Consider the following 15,676-nt stretch of genomic DNA (forward strand, 5'->3'; position numbering starts at 1 on the left):
AGGAGGAGGGGGGAAGAGAAGGAGGAGGAGGAGGAGGGAAGGAGGAAGAAGAGGAGGAGGAGGAGGAGGGGAAGAGAAGGAGGAGGAGGAGGAGGGAAGGAGGAAGAGGAGGAGGAGGAGGAGGGAAGGAGGAGGAAGAGGAGGAGGAGGGGGAGGGAAGGAGGAGGAGGAGGAGGAGGAGGGGGGACAGCGGGGCGGCCAGTGAACTGCTCCTCCTGCCTGCCTGGGGGTGGCCACGGGGCTGAGAGGCTTCACTCCCCCCAATGTTGTGTTTACATGTCAAATTAAAAACATATATTGACTAACAATTGATTCAGTTACAGTAAAACAAGAACAAAACCAAAAGGGCCCCTCCCCCACATCCCATCTGGCCACACCCACCTGCAGGCGATCATGGCATCTGCAGAGACACCCAGGGAGCGTGCCACTTGCCCTCGACAAACACCCAAGTGTCCCTGAAGGAGGCTGCCCAGCACAACAAGAGAAGAGAGCACCCTGGACATAAAGCGGCGTTGCTCCCTGAAGGGAAGCCCCGGGGTCAGGACTGAGAGCCACCGACCAGCACCCACTCCTCCCAACTGTGCACCGGAGCGCCATCCCCAGCTCCACCTCCCGGGGCCCAGGGGAGAAGCGGGGGCTGCTAACCTGACCTTGCACTTCGGCTCTTTGGCTTTCTGGTGGCAGGTCACCTAAGGAGCTTGACCTGTTCGTCTCTCAGGATGACATCCTGCTTATGCAAGCAGCTCTCCTTCTGAGGTCCCATCCCGAGCCTCTGTCCCACACAAAGTGGGGGGACAACCACTTTCTCAGGGGCCTGGGCGACTAGACACAGGCCAAAGACCCACCTGCCGCGGGTCCCAGAGGAGGCAGAAGGGCATCAGACGCGGGCTAGTCTCGGCATTCCACCACCCCTTGCCCTTGCCATGCTAGTGCTCTGCCCGGGGAGACAGGGCAGGGAGGAGACTGCCGCCTGGCAGAGGGGGTGGGGCTCCTCGGGCTCATCGCGCTGCAGCGCCCTCTCCCATGGCCTGGCACTGCTGCTGGGGTCGTCCACCGGGAACTCGGGGCACGGCACCCCCAGGCCCCTGGACCTGCTGAATCCCACCCTGAGGAAGCCACAAGGGCCCCTGGAGGTTCTAGTTCTTGGAGAGGGTCTCCCGAGGCCCCAGGGCACCTGCCCACCACCCTGGTCCACAGGAGGGAGAAGTAGCAGGAGGGGAGGACTCTAGTGTGTGCCCAGCAGCCCTGACCAGCCCTTTCCCGGCCCCACCTCATCTTCACACCCACCCATGGGGCACCTTCAGAGCTCCCGTCTTGAGGGGCCTGAGTCCAAAACATACGTGGCTCCCCATCTTCACCCTGGGCACTTCCCCTGCACGCAGTATCTGCCGTCTGTTTTTTTTTTCTTTTTTAAGAGAGAGAGAGAGAATTTTTTTAATATTTATTTTTTAGTTCTCGGCGGACACAACATCTTGGTTTGTATGTGGTGCTGAGGATCGAACCCGGGCCGCACGCATGCCAGGCGAGCGCACTACGCGCTACCGCTTGAGCCACATCCTCAGCCCCTGCCGTCTGCTTTTTGATGGCGGGCTCTGTTGGTTTGCTAGGACCGCGCACTGAACAGATCTCATAGCAGAAGTCCGTCTTCTCCCAGCCCCAAGGCTGAGATCCGGGAGTCCTCTGGGAGGTCCCCAGACTGAGCAGGGTCTGCCCCAGGCCCTCTGCTCCCTGAGGGCGGCTGTGTTGTCTCTCTCCTGGTGTCTTGTCTTCTCGTGGCATCTTCAGAGGACACCAGTCGGATAGAATTAGGGCCCACCCTAATGACTTAATTGTGCCTTAATCACCTCTGCCAAGGCCTGGTCTCCAAGATCATTCTCTCCTGGGGCTTGGGCCACCCTTCACCTGGGTGTGTCTCCTCTGTAGTCTCCAGAGTACCCTGGCATGTACTAGAGCACCTTTGGTGCCCGTCCTTCTTTAGGAAAGTGAAGGGTGGCGCTGAGGCAGACCAGTGGAGAACGCCCACTCTGGGCCCCAAAGGCCCCCGTTTTCTTCCCAGTCTTTCCGTCCTTCTTGGATCCTCCTTCTCCTCTTTGTCTTGCCTCAGTGTGGGCCCAACACGGGTTCCAACAAGGCTATGGCCTGAGGCTGTGGTGGAAGCAGGAGGTGGCACCAGACCCCTCCCTGCATCAGGCCAGCTCCCTCCACAGAGCCGCCGGGCCCTGATGCTGGGCCCAGGGGCCAGGGGCCAGGTGCCACTGGACAGGTCTCTCCTCCCTCCCTCCCCTCCTCCTCTCCAGTAACCTGTTAGTGTACTGTCACAGCGTTGGGTGTAACATTTCACCAGGTGCACACAGCCCGCCCGGGTGGAACCAGAGTGTCGGCATCTGCTCTCCTGCCTCATTACCAACGCTAGTGCGGTCACTGCGGGAAGGGCAGTGCCCATGCTCCCGCATCACAGGCGAATAAACAGGTAGAACAGCGACTCTGCCGAGGCCCCTCACAGCTCAGTCCTGGACCTGTGCACAGCGCGAAGGCGCAGGGGAGTGGAGCAGGACCAGGGGTGAGCCAGCGGGGCCTCGTCAAGGCAGCGAGGGCAGGTTTTCCCCCAGTGTCCTCAATCTGGAGTTGACCTCTCCTGGCCACCAGCTTCCAGGACGCTCTGGCTCCCTGTGGGGCTTGCTGGGTGCGGGAGGGGTGGCGTGTGTCTAAGGCTTCCCAAGCGTTTGTGGTGTGATCCCCGAAACACACTGCAACCACACGATCAATCCAGCAAGGCAGCCGCGGGAGGAGGAGCACGGGAGGAGAGCAGCTTGTTGTTTCTATGGAAGTAAGTTGTTGGACGTGACTTTGGAAAGATCCCAAAGTGCGACTTTTCTTACTGCTGTTTTTCAGTGTGGGGCAGACACCCATGAAAGATGGAAAATCATAAACACCAGGGCATTTTACCCCAAGACCACCCCTCTCTCCACACACTTTGCTTTGAGATTCTTCATGGAGGCCTCAGGTGCACAAAGCCCCGTGGTCTTAACTGCAAGACTTGGCAAGTCCTTCTCCCGTGACCACCACGTGGCTCAAGAGGGGGACATCCTGGCACCTTAAAGAGCCCCCAGCCTTCCACTAGTGAGCACCCCTCACCCCAAGGTTTGACTGCCACTGACCTCTGGGGACTGCCGTTCCACTTCCAGGCCCAGTGGAGACCCCAGACCACAATCACGGTAAGGGAAGACACACCTTTTTATGTTTTAGCTTTGAAATGTAAGCAAGATTTTACACATCTTTTAAAAATCTCCCTACCTCTCACAGCTTTTTACAAACCCACCAGCTAAACTCTCGTGAATGGCTTCTGCAGTAGTTGAAGTGTCGAACGAGCTGTGATTTCCAGGTTTGACTTCCTCTAGCCTTTACTAGCTGACCCATTCTGGGGTTTCCTCAGTCCAGTTCAGAGCGGCGTCCCCGTTCCCCAAGAACTTGCCTGCTCACATCTGAGCCCCAGGGTCACCGCCCCCACCCCCACGCCCCAACTCACTTAGAGTTGGTCACACAAACCCCAGGAAGGATGCAGAGTCATGGCTGAATACATGAATCAGTTCCCACATACTGATGTGTGCTGCGACGGGCTCAGCCACGTCAACAGCGGAACAGCACTCAACCAGACACACACAGATGATGGGCGTGCACGCGGTCTAACCCCGTTTCCCAGCTGCACGCCCTGGAGGAAGGCAATCAGAGGGAAACCGCAGCCTGTGAGCAGCGGCCCTCGCTCATGGCCATGCTGAAGGTGGGTTCGCTTCCTTCCACGCTCTCTAAGTAACGCATGTGAACATTCACTTTTCCATTAACAAGTCACCTTCCTCCTGTCATCCACCTGAGGCCACGTGTCCTCAGGGCCCCTGCATCACAGATGGGCAGCAGGGCTTTCTCCGAATGTGCCTGGGCTGCCCAGCCTCCTCAGAGCCAGACCTCCAAGGCACTCCAGGGGGACTCCGGGCAGAGCCCTCAGCTGAGCACAGGGGCGGGGTAAAGGTAAGTGTTTGGGACAGTGGGGTGTGCGAGCCAGGCCCCAGTTCCTCTGCTGTGGAGGACAGGGCCATCGTGCCTGCCCCGCCCCTCCCACACCCGCCTCTTCTCCGGATCTGGCCTTCTGCTGCTCACCACCCCAACAGGTGACTGGGCTGAACCTCCCTTTGCGGAGAGGCCACGGACCGGGCCAGCAGTGCTCGTGACCCAGCTGTGAGCTGAGCGGGAGCCGAGCTGAGGCCCCAGGCCCTCCCCCGCCTCCCCTGGTGCCTGCCGGTCCATGTCTGTCCGCCCGCAGGAGCTGCTGCCCTCAGAGCTGGCCCACACAGCCCAGAGGCCCCAGGGCCTGGCTCCTCAGCTCCTGGGAATGAGGAAGCTGCAGTCTGCTCAGACAGCGGTGGCTTGAGGGCTGGGTGGAGCATGCAGGGTGCTGCTGACCTGCTAAGGGAGGGGGCGTCTCTGGAGGTGGGCAGGGCTTGTGCAGGGAACTTAGAATCACCCCACTTCCGCGTCACACCACCTGTGAGGCAGCCCTAGGCCTGGAAATAGCTGCCAGACCAGTTCTGGAAGCCAGGTAGGTTCCTTCCTGAGGGAGGCTGAGGAGGAGGAGGCCCTGGAGAGAGGAGAGGGCCAGCCTGGGGGAGCCATGACCACCGCCCAGACCCCTGCTGTGCTGCCCAGGGAGGAGGTGGCAAGAGTGGCTCAGGCCTCCCAGTCCTGCCCATTGCAAAACAAGGACAGAGCAGCTCCTCTGTCAGGAGCCAGTCCAGCCTTGAATCCAGCAGGTCTGGTGATGTGGCTTTGCAAGGCCACTAGAGGTGGCATCTGTGACCTCCATCTAGCCCCATCCCAGCTGCCAGTGAGCACCACACCCAGAACTGAAGAGGCCCCGACAGCTCCTCCTTGTCCCCTAGAAGACTGTGAGCTGGGCTCCTGACACTTGTAACCTCCCGTCACAGCCCCTACCCAGGCCCAGAGGCCAGACCCAGGTCAGCCTTGACCGAGCGAAGCTTGTCCTCCTGCAGGCTGCAGTCCCAAGGCTTCCAGTCTTGGCGTCAGGTCCTCTCCATGTCCTGGCCCTGAGCCACGCGTCCACTGTCACCCCGTATCAGTACACGTGTTCACACGCCTGCCAGCCCCTGCCCGCACTGTGAACCAGGTAGTCAGAGATCCCTGTGCAGGGGAGACGGACACTGTAGAGCGACATCATAAACAAGAGAATGCTGTCCTGTGTGGGAAGGCGGACAGGTCTCCGCCTTCCCCGCAGCGAGAAGCCTGGCTCCCAACAGCACAGAATGCTCTCCTCACTCCCCCGAGGAGGCTCAGACACCCTGAGGTGACGCAGGACTGCTGCCACTCATGGGTGGCACGAGTCAAGTTCAAGACTGATTTGGGTTTTTCTCCTCTGGGTTAAGGGCCTGGCTAGCGGTTCTGAGTTCAAAGCATTGGGTTTGTCTGTTGTGGTGGGGTTGGTTTGTGGGTTTGGTATTTTGTTTCGGTGTGATGGTGTTGTTGTTCAAAGCACAGTTAGTCTGTGTCTCAAGAAGCTGTGACAGACACTGGTAACAGGTGGGTCTTTGTGGAGCAGCTGGTCTGTGTCCCCACCGTGCCGGAAGCACCCTGGAGGCATCGTCACCCACTTGTTGTCACCTCGCTCCCATCTCAACTCCCGTGGCCAGTACTTAGTCAAGGCTTGTCGAACTCAACGGTTGAACCTAAAGCTGTTTGGGAAATGTTGTTTTGTAGAATCCATCAAAAACAGCAGAATAAACCCGCGAGGTCACAGACCAGCACCATCCCCACCACAGCAGAACTAAAAACAGACCTCGAATGGCGTCATCCAGAACACGCACTGTCCCTGGGGCCGTGCTGCTCTTCCCCAGCGCCGCCCGCCCGCACCTTGCCCCTGGAGTTCACTGCACCCTCCACCTCAGCTCCCAGGAGCCAGTGCTGGGCCCTGGGGACACGGGAGTCCTGGGAGTTCAGGAAGGAGCTCAGCTCTGGAAGGCCCTCCCTGCAAGGGCTCTGGACAGAGTTGTGAGCTTCACAGCTCCGTTGTGGACTGACCAGAGCCGCCCAGGGCACCATCAGAACAGGGAACACTGGGCAGGGCCTGCTCTTGAGGCAGGTGGCCAGGCTGAGCAAGGGCCTTTGGGGACAGGGCAGTGTAGTGCAGACCACAGGCCAAGCTTACACCTGGCCCTGCAGGGGTGAGTCTCAAGTCAGGTTGTAAAGAAGACGGATTGGCTACCAGAATGTTCCCCAATGAGAAGGGATGGCAAAAACGTAAACTTGTCAATCAAAAGATTTTTTGTTTGTTTTCAAGAAATGACACTGGAACGGGAGGGGACAGAAAGAGACCCAGAGGGGTGATAGAGACAGGGACAGAGAGCAGGGAGGGAGGCCAGGGAAGAGAGAGGAGAAAGGAGAGATTCGTCGCTTTGCTGGCCAGGTGCCTAGGGAAGCGGCTTGTCAGCTTTGGCAGGGCCTTCCTGCTCCCTGTGTGGAGACGTTTGCCCAGCTCCCGCGGTTAAGGTTGGTTTATTTAATTAGATGATTTCAGGTTGCCGCCAGGAGTCTGTTAGAGCCCCGTCCTTGCTGCCCTCCAACACCCGCATCAAGGGGTCTGCTCACCTGGCCCTGGGGGCTGTTTTTAACCTCTCGATCTTGGTGTGATTAGTGAAAGCAGTTAAGCAGCAGGATCAAAGCTCAGGGCCTCACCGCCTTCTCCATGTTCCTTAACGACCCTGAAAGGGTTTGCAGAAATGAGCCTGGAAGGAATGAAGCGTGGCCATGAATAAACATCACCCAGAAGACGCTGGAGGAGACCCTGCTCCAGCTCTGGACGGCGGCTCTTGGTGGGGGGGTGCAGAGCGCAAGTGGAGGGGACGGGGGGCACCCTGGGTCTGTTCTACAGGGTCCCTTCCCATTTGGTGTCATTGTGCTCTGACAATCTATTTATCAAGAAGGTTCTGCGATGTCTCATTAGTCTCCTCCCTCTTCTGCCTGGATTCAGAAAGATAACGCCCTTCTGCTTGGGAGCAGCAAACAAGGTGCCAGCAGGCCCTGTGGCCCACCTGGATTTGGTTATACACTTTTTAAAAGGAATAGTATTATCCAAGTGCTGTAATCCCAGTGGATCCGGAGGCTGAGGCAGGAGGATCGTGAGTTCAAAGCCAGCCTCAGCAACAGCGAGGCGCTAAGCAACTCAGTGAGACCCTGTCTCTACATAAAATACAACAGGGCTGGGGATGTGGCTCAGTGGTACATCAGTGACCCATCCCCAGCCCTGGAAAAAATAATAGTTAAATGTTAAGTATTCTCCCTTCCTTCCTTCCTTCCTTTCTTCCTTTTCTTTCTTTCAAATTTCTGAAACCCAAGGACCAGCCAATATTTATAGGTTCAAAACCAATCTTGACCTGGCTCAGGGGAGGAGCAACAGGCTACAGGGCTTAGCAGCAGGAGGCAAAAAAGGGCAGTGTCCCAGGGCCCCGGGCCACAGCGCACCTGGGGATGAGACCCGGCTCTGCTGGGCAGCTGGCCACCACCTGGCTAGGCAGGGGCAGCCCAGGATGGAGACCGGCCTGTAGCTGAGGCCTGGGGAGAAGCGGAGGGAGGAGTGGGTCTTGGAGTGAAGCTTCCTCTCAACCCCGCTTAAGTGCCTGGAGTTACCCTGGGAGATTGCCTTCCCGGACATTGGGGTCCTTCTCTCTAAGCGCTGAGAAGGAGTCGATTATTAGCAGCATGGAGTGCTCGCTCTCTCTGTGGTGCAGTGTTCTCCCTGGCTTGTTCTCTCTCTCTCTCTCTCTCTCTCACACACACACACACACACACACACCTCCACCAGAAGCCACTTCACTGAAGATCCCACCCAACAGCCCGTGGATGCACTCATCCACTCAGTGGCCGTGGGGGATCCCGAGGTCTCCCCACCATGCACCAGCACAGCAGGAGGTCAGGCAACAGGGCAGGAGGAAGGGGCTGGATTTCAGGAGCAGGGCTGCTCCCACAGAGGGCATCCTGGGGAGGGGCTCTGCAGTCCTTGAGGCTAGGGGCCATGACAGCCACTGGCCCAGAGGCTGCTGGGATCCAGGCTCAGCAGAGCCGCTGTCTGATCCAGGGGACACGTGGGCAGGCCTGGAAGCACCTGGACATCACTGAAGGCAGGGTGGCTTCAGGTTGTCAGAGACACAGAGATCAAAAGAGAAGTGGAGAGAGACACATGGGGCCAGGCCAGGGGTCTGCTCAGACTCTAAGGGCCCCTCAGGCCTCCTGCTGCCCAACACCAGCAGGCTGTGCCTCTGCCCTGGGGCCCAGAGGGCACTTCTCCATGCAGGTCTGTCCTCCGGGGCTGTGGGAGTGGCGGAATCAGCTCCTCTTAGGCAAAGGTGAGCCCCAGGGAGAAGGAGCAGCCAGAGCGTCCCAGCATGGGCAGCAGGAAGTCTTAGCGTGAGGCGTGCCAGGACTGTGTGGAGACAGGGCCAGGGCCAGCCCTGCTGTGGATGGCACCAGGGGGAGAAATCTGGGTTTCATTCAAAGCCTGACTCACAAAACTGAGCCTCACCACCTCCAGCTGCAGAAGCCTGACCTGTGGGCCACTGTGTTTTGGAGTCACCTCTTTGTCCCAACAGGCCTGGTTCCCCAGGGTCTGCCCCAGCCAGCCTCTGGGGGGACAGCAAGGCAGGCCCAGTTCTGGAGGTGAGGGAAGACCCTCACCCCCAGCAGCCGGGGATGGAACGGCACCTACTATAGCAATTAAAGAGCCCTCCTGCAGCGACTGGGTCAGTTCTTGTGGTGAGGATCGTGACCAGTGTCGTAATCAGAGCTTAACAGCTACCACAGGTCCGGAAGGCCCAACCAGGTCTGACCCAGCTCCTGCACCTCCCTGCCACAGCCCCCCCGCCCCCTTCACGCTCCCCGGCCTTCTCCAGCTCTGGCCTCCTGTCCACAGGCGTTCTGGGGTAAGTTCCGTCATCTTTCACCCTGTCTTGATGTCTGCTTTCAGTAGATGCAGACTGTCTCATGGGACATGCATGGCCATTGTTGGCAAGATGACTGACAGAAGCCTCACCAGGGCCTGACAAAGGAGAGGAGGGCATTGCAGAGGGGGAGACTGAGGCTTGCAGGGAGCGGGCAGGTTTGGCAGCAGAGATCCCACCTCTGCCCATGGGGTGCCATCCCCATCTGCTGATGGGCTGGACTCTGACCTGCAGGTCATTATCAAGACTTTAATTGGCAGGCTTCAAAGCCTGAGACACTCCTAACCAGAGCTGGTAGTTTAGTTATTACAGATCACGTGCTGGAACTTCGTCATTCATTAAAAGGAACCAATGCATACTATGGTAAGAGGTCACTGAAATAGCTGCAGAGTGCAGAAAGGGAGCACCCCCCAGGGCACAGTCATGGCTGCCACCCCCTTGGAACCAGGGATGCTGCCTGCACGCTGTGCTCCTGGAGAGGGTGCTGCACAGCAAGCCTGGAGCAGCCAGGGGATGATTTCAACCTGCCATTTAGCAGCCCCCGTGGGCTCGGGAGCATGGGTGAGCCTGGGGGTTCCAGAGAGGTCTCGGGGTGGGGGAGGATGTGTGCAGGGGACTTGGGCCTGAGTAAGGGACAGACAGCAGCACTAGCGGAGGAAGGCTCAGTCAGAATAGCCATGGGAGCCTTGTCTCAGGAAAAGAGGAGAGAAGAGACCACCTGTTACAAAAAAAGGATCATTCATAGTGCTCACTAAAACACAGTGCGGAAGGCTCCATTCAGGAGCAAAGACAGGACAGGACCACTGCAGCGGGGCCTTGTAGTGGGAAAGGACGGTCCCAAGTCCCAGCACAGCATGGGCAAATGGGGGCTTACCGCCGAGGAACAGGGTGGGGTCGGCCCGTGGGAACCCACCAAGAGGGGCCTCAGGGTTCTGGTTGAACTACCCGAGGACCCAGGCGGCACAGGGCTTCCTACGCACACGCCCACCCCGGGCCCAGGAGCAGGGTTGGGGAGGCTTGCAGGTAGGGCTGGCGCATGACAGGGACCACAGAGGGAGGGCTGAGTCTGGGCTGGCCACACAGCCGAGCCATGGCCTCTGCCAGGCTGGTACTGGGGCCTCCCACACAGGAGGAGCCCGTGAGTGTGTCCAGGGCCAGGCGGCTGCCTGGGTTGGCGCCACGAGAAGCTCCCTGTGTGGGGCCACTTGTCCTTTTCTAGGGAAACCCAGCACTGACACTTCCCTGTTTAGATGAGGAATTTGGCCAAGGTCCACCCAAGTCCCGGTTGAAAGCCCACTCTCCCCACTTAGCACCCCATCTCAGGGGCTGTCCCCACGGTGTCAGACGGTGTCAGCGCTATGCCTGAGGTCCTGGAGGGTGTGTGGATCAGCACAAGGCAGAACCCCACTCGGTGGCCCTCTCCCTGTCTCAGGTTTTGGCTTCCTAACGGGGAAAGTAGACATGATCATGGAGTCTGCTTACTTACACACAGAGGTTGGGAGAAGCTCTGAAGGTCGCCCAAGGTCACACCACGTAGTCATTACAAATCATGCCACAGGGGGACTTTCCTGACGTGGAAGTGTGCCTGAATCTTCCGTGAAAACACAAGAATACCCTCTACGAGCAGAAGGGAGGCAGTGAGGACTCGGGCAGAGTCAGGGATGGACCTGTGAGAGAGGTGGGGTTCAGCTGCGATGGGCTGACCACAAGACAGGAGACCATCCCTGGGGATCCAGATAAAGCCAGAAGTGGAGTTGCCTTGAAGCTGGAAAAGTAGAGAAAACTGTGGGCCCCCAGAGGGACTAGCTCCACGGACACTTGGCCCATACTGGGCTTGGGAAGTGCAGAGCTGTAACTGAGGATGCTGTTGGAGACCTTGAAATCAGGGTGGTTTGTTACCACGGCAAAAGAAGCTCAGGTAGCCGGCGCTCCCCGCGGGCCATGGCAGAGCGCAGGGAGGGGAAGGTGGTGGGCTGGCTCCAGGTTTGCTCTGTGCCAGTGCCTGCCCACTGTCCGCGTCCCTGGTCGACTCAGTGACCCCGGGCAACACATCATCCAAGTGCTTCTTGCTGAAGGCCTGTTTGCTTCTCTCCAGTTTTAATTTGTGTCACAAGTGCAGAGATGAGCGGCAGCCTGCCAGGTCTGCACCAAGAACCCTGGAGGAGGGTCTCCCCAGAGAATCCACACAGAGCCCTTTTATGAGGTTCAGGCCTCAACACCTGATTGGAAGCAACTGCTCCTCCCACCCGACAGGTGAGTAAGCTGCTTGGGGCTCGGGGATGGCCCAGCTCAGACTCAGGCCCTGCCCACGGGTCTCACGTCTTGCCACACGGTATCCAACACCTGTATCAGTTAAAACATCTCACTTTCAATCAATAGAAATGTTCTTCTTAAATGTATTTATGGATTTATTTATTGCAGTACTGGGAATTAAACAGAATGGGCCTTAGAGGAATTGAAACACATCAGTTGAGATGATTGGCTTATTTCCTTGATAGATCTCACATCAGACAACTGGGCCTGAATTGCCGCAGGTTCTGAAATGGGTCCAGTCCGGTGCAAAGAGATCAGCCTCACACAAATAACCCAGTGTGAGACCCAGAGTGCTGTCTGGGACGTTGCCAGCAGGACCTTGCTGGGCTCTAACAGGTATTTCCTCCTAGAACCTTTTCGCCAGCCAACCCCATGTGTCCCTGGCTCCTCACCAAAGGAAAAGGAGAAATGCTTCCTTCCTTCTTCCTCCTGGGGCTTCTTCCCCCTGCCTGGGGCAGACCCACTGCCACTGCACCGGGGCAGAAGCTCCCGCAAGGATGTCACTGTGCCTGGGATCTGAGTCGCCAGCCAATTACAAGGATGTACTTGCTATGACTGAGAACCGGCAGGTTGGCAGGAGGGCAGCTCGGCAGGCTGGCAGAGCAGGTTTCTGGCCGGGGACCCAGCCCCAAACCAAGTTTACAAAACAGCTGCTCCGCTGGGGCCCTGTGATGAGCAAGCCCGTCAGGGTGGACTCCAGGTGGTGCTGAGCTGCGGTCATCAGAAGGAATGCCCCAAACATTAACAAGGCCAGGAAGGCCAGAGATCTGGTGAGCCCTGGTGACCTCGCAGCCTGTCATCGGCCCGGCCCAGAAATGGGCCCCTGTCTTCACTGGCTGCTCAGCCTCGTACCCATGGGAGAAGAGCCGGCAGCACAACCACACAGCCCTGCTGCACGCCTGGGCAGCCTGCTTGGTCCTGGGAGTAAACCACCAGATCCCAGAGAAAACCTAAGTTGACAAAGCACAGATCCAGTCAGAGGCACCCGAATGACAGTCACAGAAAACGCGCTCTCGCCCGAACTGCCTTTTTACTAACATGTTGATTGACACACACGCTTGTCCACCTTTGGAAAGTGGGTGATGCTTTGATCTCATGCACATGGAGCCACAGTAAGGCAGGGTGATGGGCGTGCTGTCGCCTCGTGCTGATGCTCTACGGCAGGACAACGTAGGAATGTCCTGCTGTTGCTCTATCTCATGCCAGCGCAGGAACGGCCTCGCCACGTCAGAGCGCTTTCACAGCCGTCACCCATTCACTTCTCACGGCATCCCTGATGGGGGCTGCATGGCCAGCGCACCCTCAAGGGAGGACACTGAGTCTGGCAGCGAGGCCCCTATGTGGGGATCGGCCTGCCAGCCCTGCTCTGCCAGGCTCCCCTTTGTCACCTGCCCCTCCCAGGCAGCCTTCAGGCCCGGCCAGAGGCGTTGATTGCTACTGCTAGAAGAGGACATGGCGATCTACACTTTCAGCAGGCTTCGAGGCACTTGTTACAATGGACTCGCTGAAGAGCAGAAGCGCTGTGACTAAGGATTCAGCTGGGACAGCAGCATGCTGGGGCTGATGTCCACAGGTGGAGCTGGAAGGTCACCCTGCTGCAGAACACACTTGCAGGAGACCTTCTTCTGGAGGGATGGCACTGGCCAGTGGGTGAGAACTCGACTCCTGCCTGCACATCACCGGGGGCTCACAGTCGCCTGCAGAGAGACTCCAAGACTGGAGCCAGGACCATCCCCCACTCCCTGCCTGGGATTACTTCCTGGTGCGTGAGTTGCCAGTGACCTGCTAGTTCTTAAGGGTCAAAGTTCACGGCTCTCCTTGTTATTGCTACCCTATTTACAAAGAGAATTTGAAGCAACAGCTTCTTGAGTCATTTTTACCATTTTTAGATGCAATTCCTCCTGTCTCTCTGAGCGACTGGTCTCTAATGTCCCTTCTTCCTGTCCCCCTCAGTAGGAAAGACAGGAGTTTTAGCATTCCACAGGGCACCAAGTTCATTTCTCATGCAGCCCATTGTGGCCACGTCCAAGTTCAGGACAGGATGAAAGCAGAGTTGGCCTTCGCACTTTCCAGGAGTTCCTAAAGGGAAGAAGCGCTAATTTTCTTGTTCTTCCTTCCTCTTTACTGGCTAGGACAGGAACCGAATGACTGGTGCTCTGCAGCTCTTTTGGAACATGAAGTAGCCTTGGCAACGGAAGTCAAGCATGGCAAAACACGGCTGAAAAGGAGCCTAGTCCCTGATGCAGGGGTGTGTCACCGTGGATGGGGTGCTTCCGGGCTTCCTGACTGTGAGAGGCCATCTTCTGATCTTTTTATGCTGCGTTCAGTTGTAGTCACAGGTGATTCTAATAAACACATCTCGCCTTTTTCCTCCTCTCAGCCGATACTGAGGAGAAGGATAGATCAGGTGGGAGGGGGGTACAGGAAGTACCAGGGCAGTCGGGACAAGATCCATCAGCAGCTGTTGCTCAGAATTTCCTTCCATCGGCCGCCATTCAGCTCCTCAGTCTTTCCTGGCGTCTCTCTATGAAAACTTGAAATGAAAGCACCTAAGATCCGAGTGCCCATTCTCTCACCAGCTCGGAGTCGGGCAGGGCGGTCACTGTCAGCCCCTCAGTGGGTGAGGGAGTGGCCATTCAGCACGACACAGCTGGTGTGTGAGAATACCAGACTCCCACTGGGACTCGCTGAAGGGGACGAGACCCCCCAGAGTCCCTGGTGTCACTTCTGTCCTCCAGCGACGGCAGCACCATGGCTGTGCGTCAACACAGGCGTCCCCTCAGTGGAGAGGCTCAGCGGCACCTCATTTCTGTGGCGCGGAAGCCACCAGTTCTAAATTGTGCCCCCCCAGAGCTGCCTCTCTGTGAAGCTGCGGCCCTCCAGCCCTGAGCAAGTGTCCAGAGACAGGTGAGTGGGTAGACAAAAGGCAGTCCACCCGACAACAACCCTAGTGAGGAGGAGATCCGGACAGACAGGACCACGGAAATGAGCCCTGAGGACCAGCTCAGTGATACCAGCCAGCCAGCCACTGAAGGTCACATCTCGTGTGATTCCACCTTTAAGGTACCTACTGCAGTCCCCTTATCTGCAGTTTCACTTCCTACAACCTCAGTTACCTACAGTCAACTACAGGCCACAAATATGAAACGAAAAACCCCAGAAATGCACAATTCATGTTTTACATTGTGTCCACCTCTTCTGCACAGCATGGCAGGCTGCCCAACTCAAGCCATCCAGGACGTGAATCATCCCTTTCACCCGAGCATCCATGGTGCATACCCTACCCACTTGGTAAACACTTAGCAGCTGTCTCAGTTATCAGGTTGAGTGGCAGTATCATAATGCTGTGTTCAAGTGACCCTTATCCTGCTTAGTAATGACCCCAAAGTGCAGGAGTCCTGATACAGCAATTTAGGTATGCCGCAGAGAATCAATAGTACCAGTACCTCCTTTAGGTAAAAAAGATGAAAGTTTATCATAGGTATGTATGTATCCAAAGAAACACAATATACGTAAGGTTGGTAGTCGAGGTTGTGGGCATCCACTGGGTCTTGCAAGACAGCCCTGAGGACATGAGGTGGTACATTCAATTCAAATTATAGAGAATGGTAGTAGCAGGAGTGGGAGGGAGGGGGAGATGGGGAATTAGTATATTGAGGACAGAGTTCAGTTTGAAAATGAAGTTCTAGACATACTTTCAGCACCCTGTGAATATACTTAACTACCCACCAAAAGGGGGACAAGATGGTAAATTTTACATGATGTGTATTTTGCTGCAGATTAAAAAAAAAATAAAAACTGGACTGGTCTCTGCCCTCTGGACTTGCTTGCTGTCCACACATCCAACCCTGAAGAGGCCCTGTGACCCGGTTGCCCAGGTCTGAGCCGCTGCCTGGACTTGCCCCTCCCCACCTTGACGGGTGGCCCAGCCCCTCAAATTCCCTCCTCCTCCTTTTAACCCAAGCCTGCAACTGGCCAGGTGTCCCCTCAGAAGTGTGGACCTTTTTCATGTGACTTGAAAGAGCTTTACTAGGCTTCAGAGACCTAAAGTGCTCTTTAAACTTAAAAGCCATCTTGGTAATTGGCTTTAAGAAAGCACATTAATTCATAAAGCCAAGGGTGGTGTGGACAGAAAGCTGACTTCCAGAGCCCTGGTCAGGGTTCTCTGGAAAGGCCAGTGAGTGGGGAGTGGACCGTGCTGTATCACGCCCACTGCTGTGTTTAATAAGCATCCAGTGAGCACTGGGAACAAGGGCACAGCATGGGTCCCCAACAGACAGGGCAGCCTGTCCACTACAGCTGCCCATCTGCAGCACACATCTGCAGGCTATAGCAGTGATGGAGGCCGGGCGTGGCTCCCCAGAGCC

At 57.1% G+C, this 15,676-nt stretch overlaps 2 long non-coding RNA genes across 3 annotated transcripts in view; one reads left to right on the plus strand and one right to left on the minus strand.

Annotated features, from left to right (window-relative positions):
* Positions 1-1,437: 1,437 nt before the first annotated feature.
* LOC124099908 (uncharacterized) overlaps positions 1,438-15,676 on the minus strand; it is a 29,950-nt gene continuing 15,711 nt past the window's right edge. Inside the window, exons 4-5 of the long non-coding RNA XR_006854130.2 lie at positions 6,652-6,788; positions 1,438-5,738 (exon numbers count right to left, since the gene is read on the minus strand). This is a non-coding gene — a long non-coding RNA (uncharacterized LOC124099908). The remainder of the gene's footprint in view (positions 5,739-6,651; positions 6,789-15,676) is intronic.
* On the plus strand, positions 4,529-13,677 carry LOC124099907 (uncharacterized). 2 transcript variants are annotated; one of them, XR_006854129.2, is made up of 4 exons: positions 4,529-4,591; positions 11,092-11,249; positions 11,660-13,071; positions 13,442-13,677. It is a non-coding gene; the product is annotated as an uncharacterized LOC124099907 (long non-coding RNA). The 2 variants fall into 2 exon arrangements; XR_009227873.1 differs by having other exon boundaries at positions 11,092-13,071.

This window comes from Marmota monax, unplaced genomic scaffold (assembly GCF_021218885.2).
Source record: "Marmota monax isolate L192 unplaced genomic scaffold, Marmota_monax_Labrador192_F-V1.1 WCK01_AAM20220418_F8-fsc00226, whole genome shotgun sequence".
NCBI lineage: Eukaryota > Metazoa > Chordata > Mammalia > Rodentia > Sciuridae > Marmota > Marmota monax.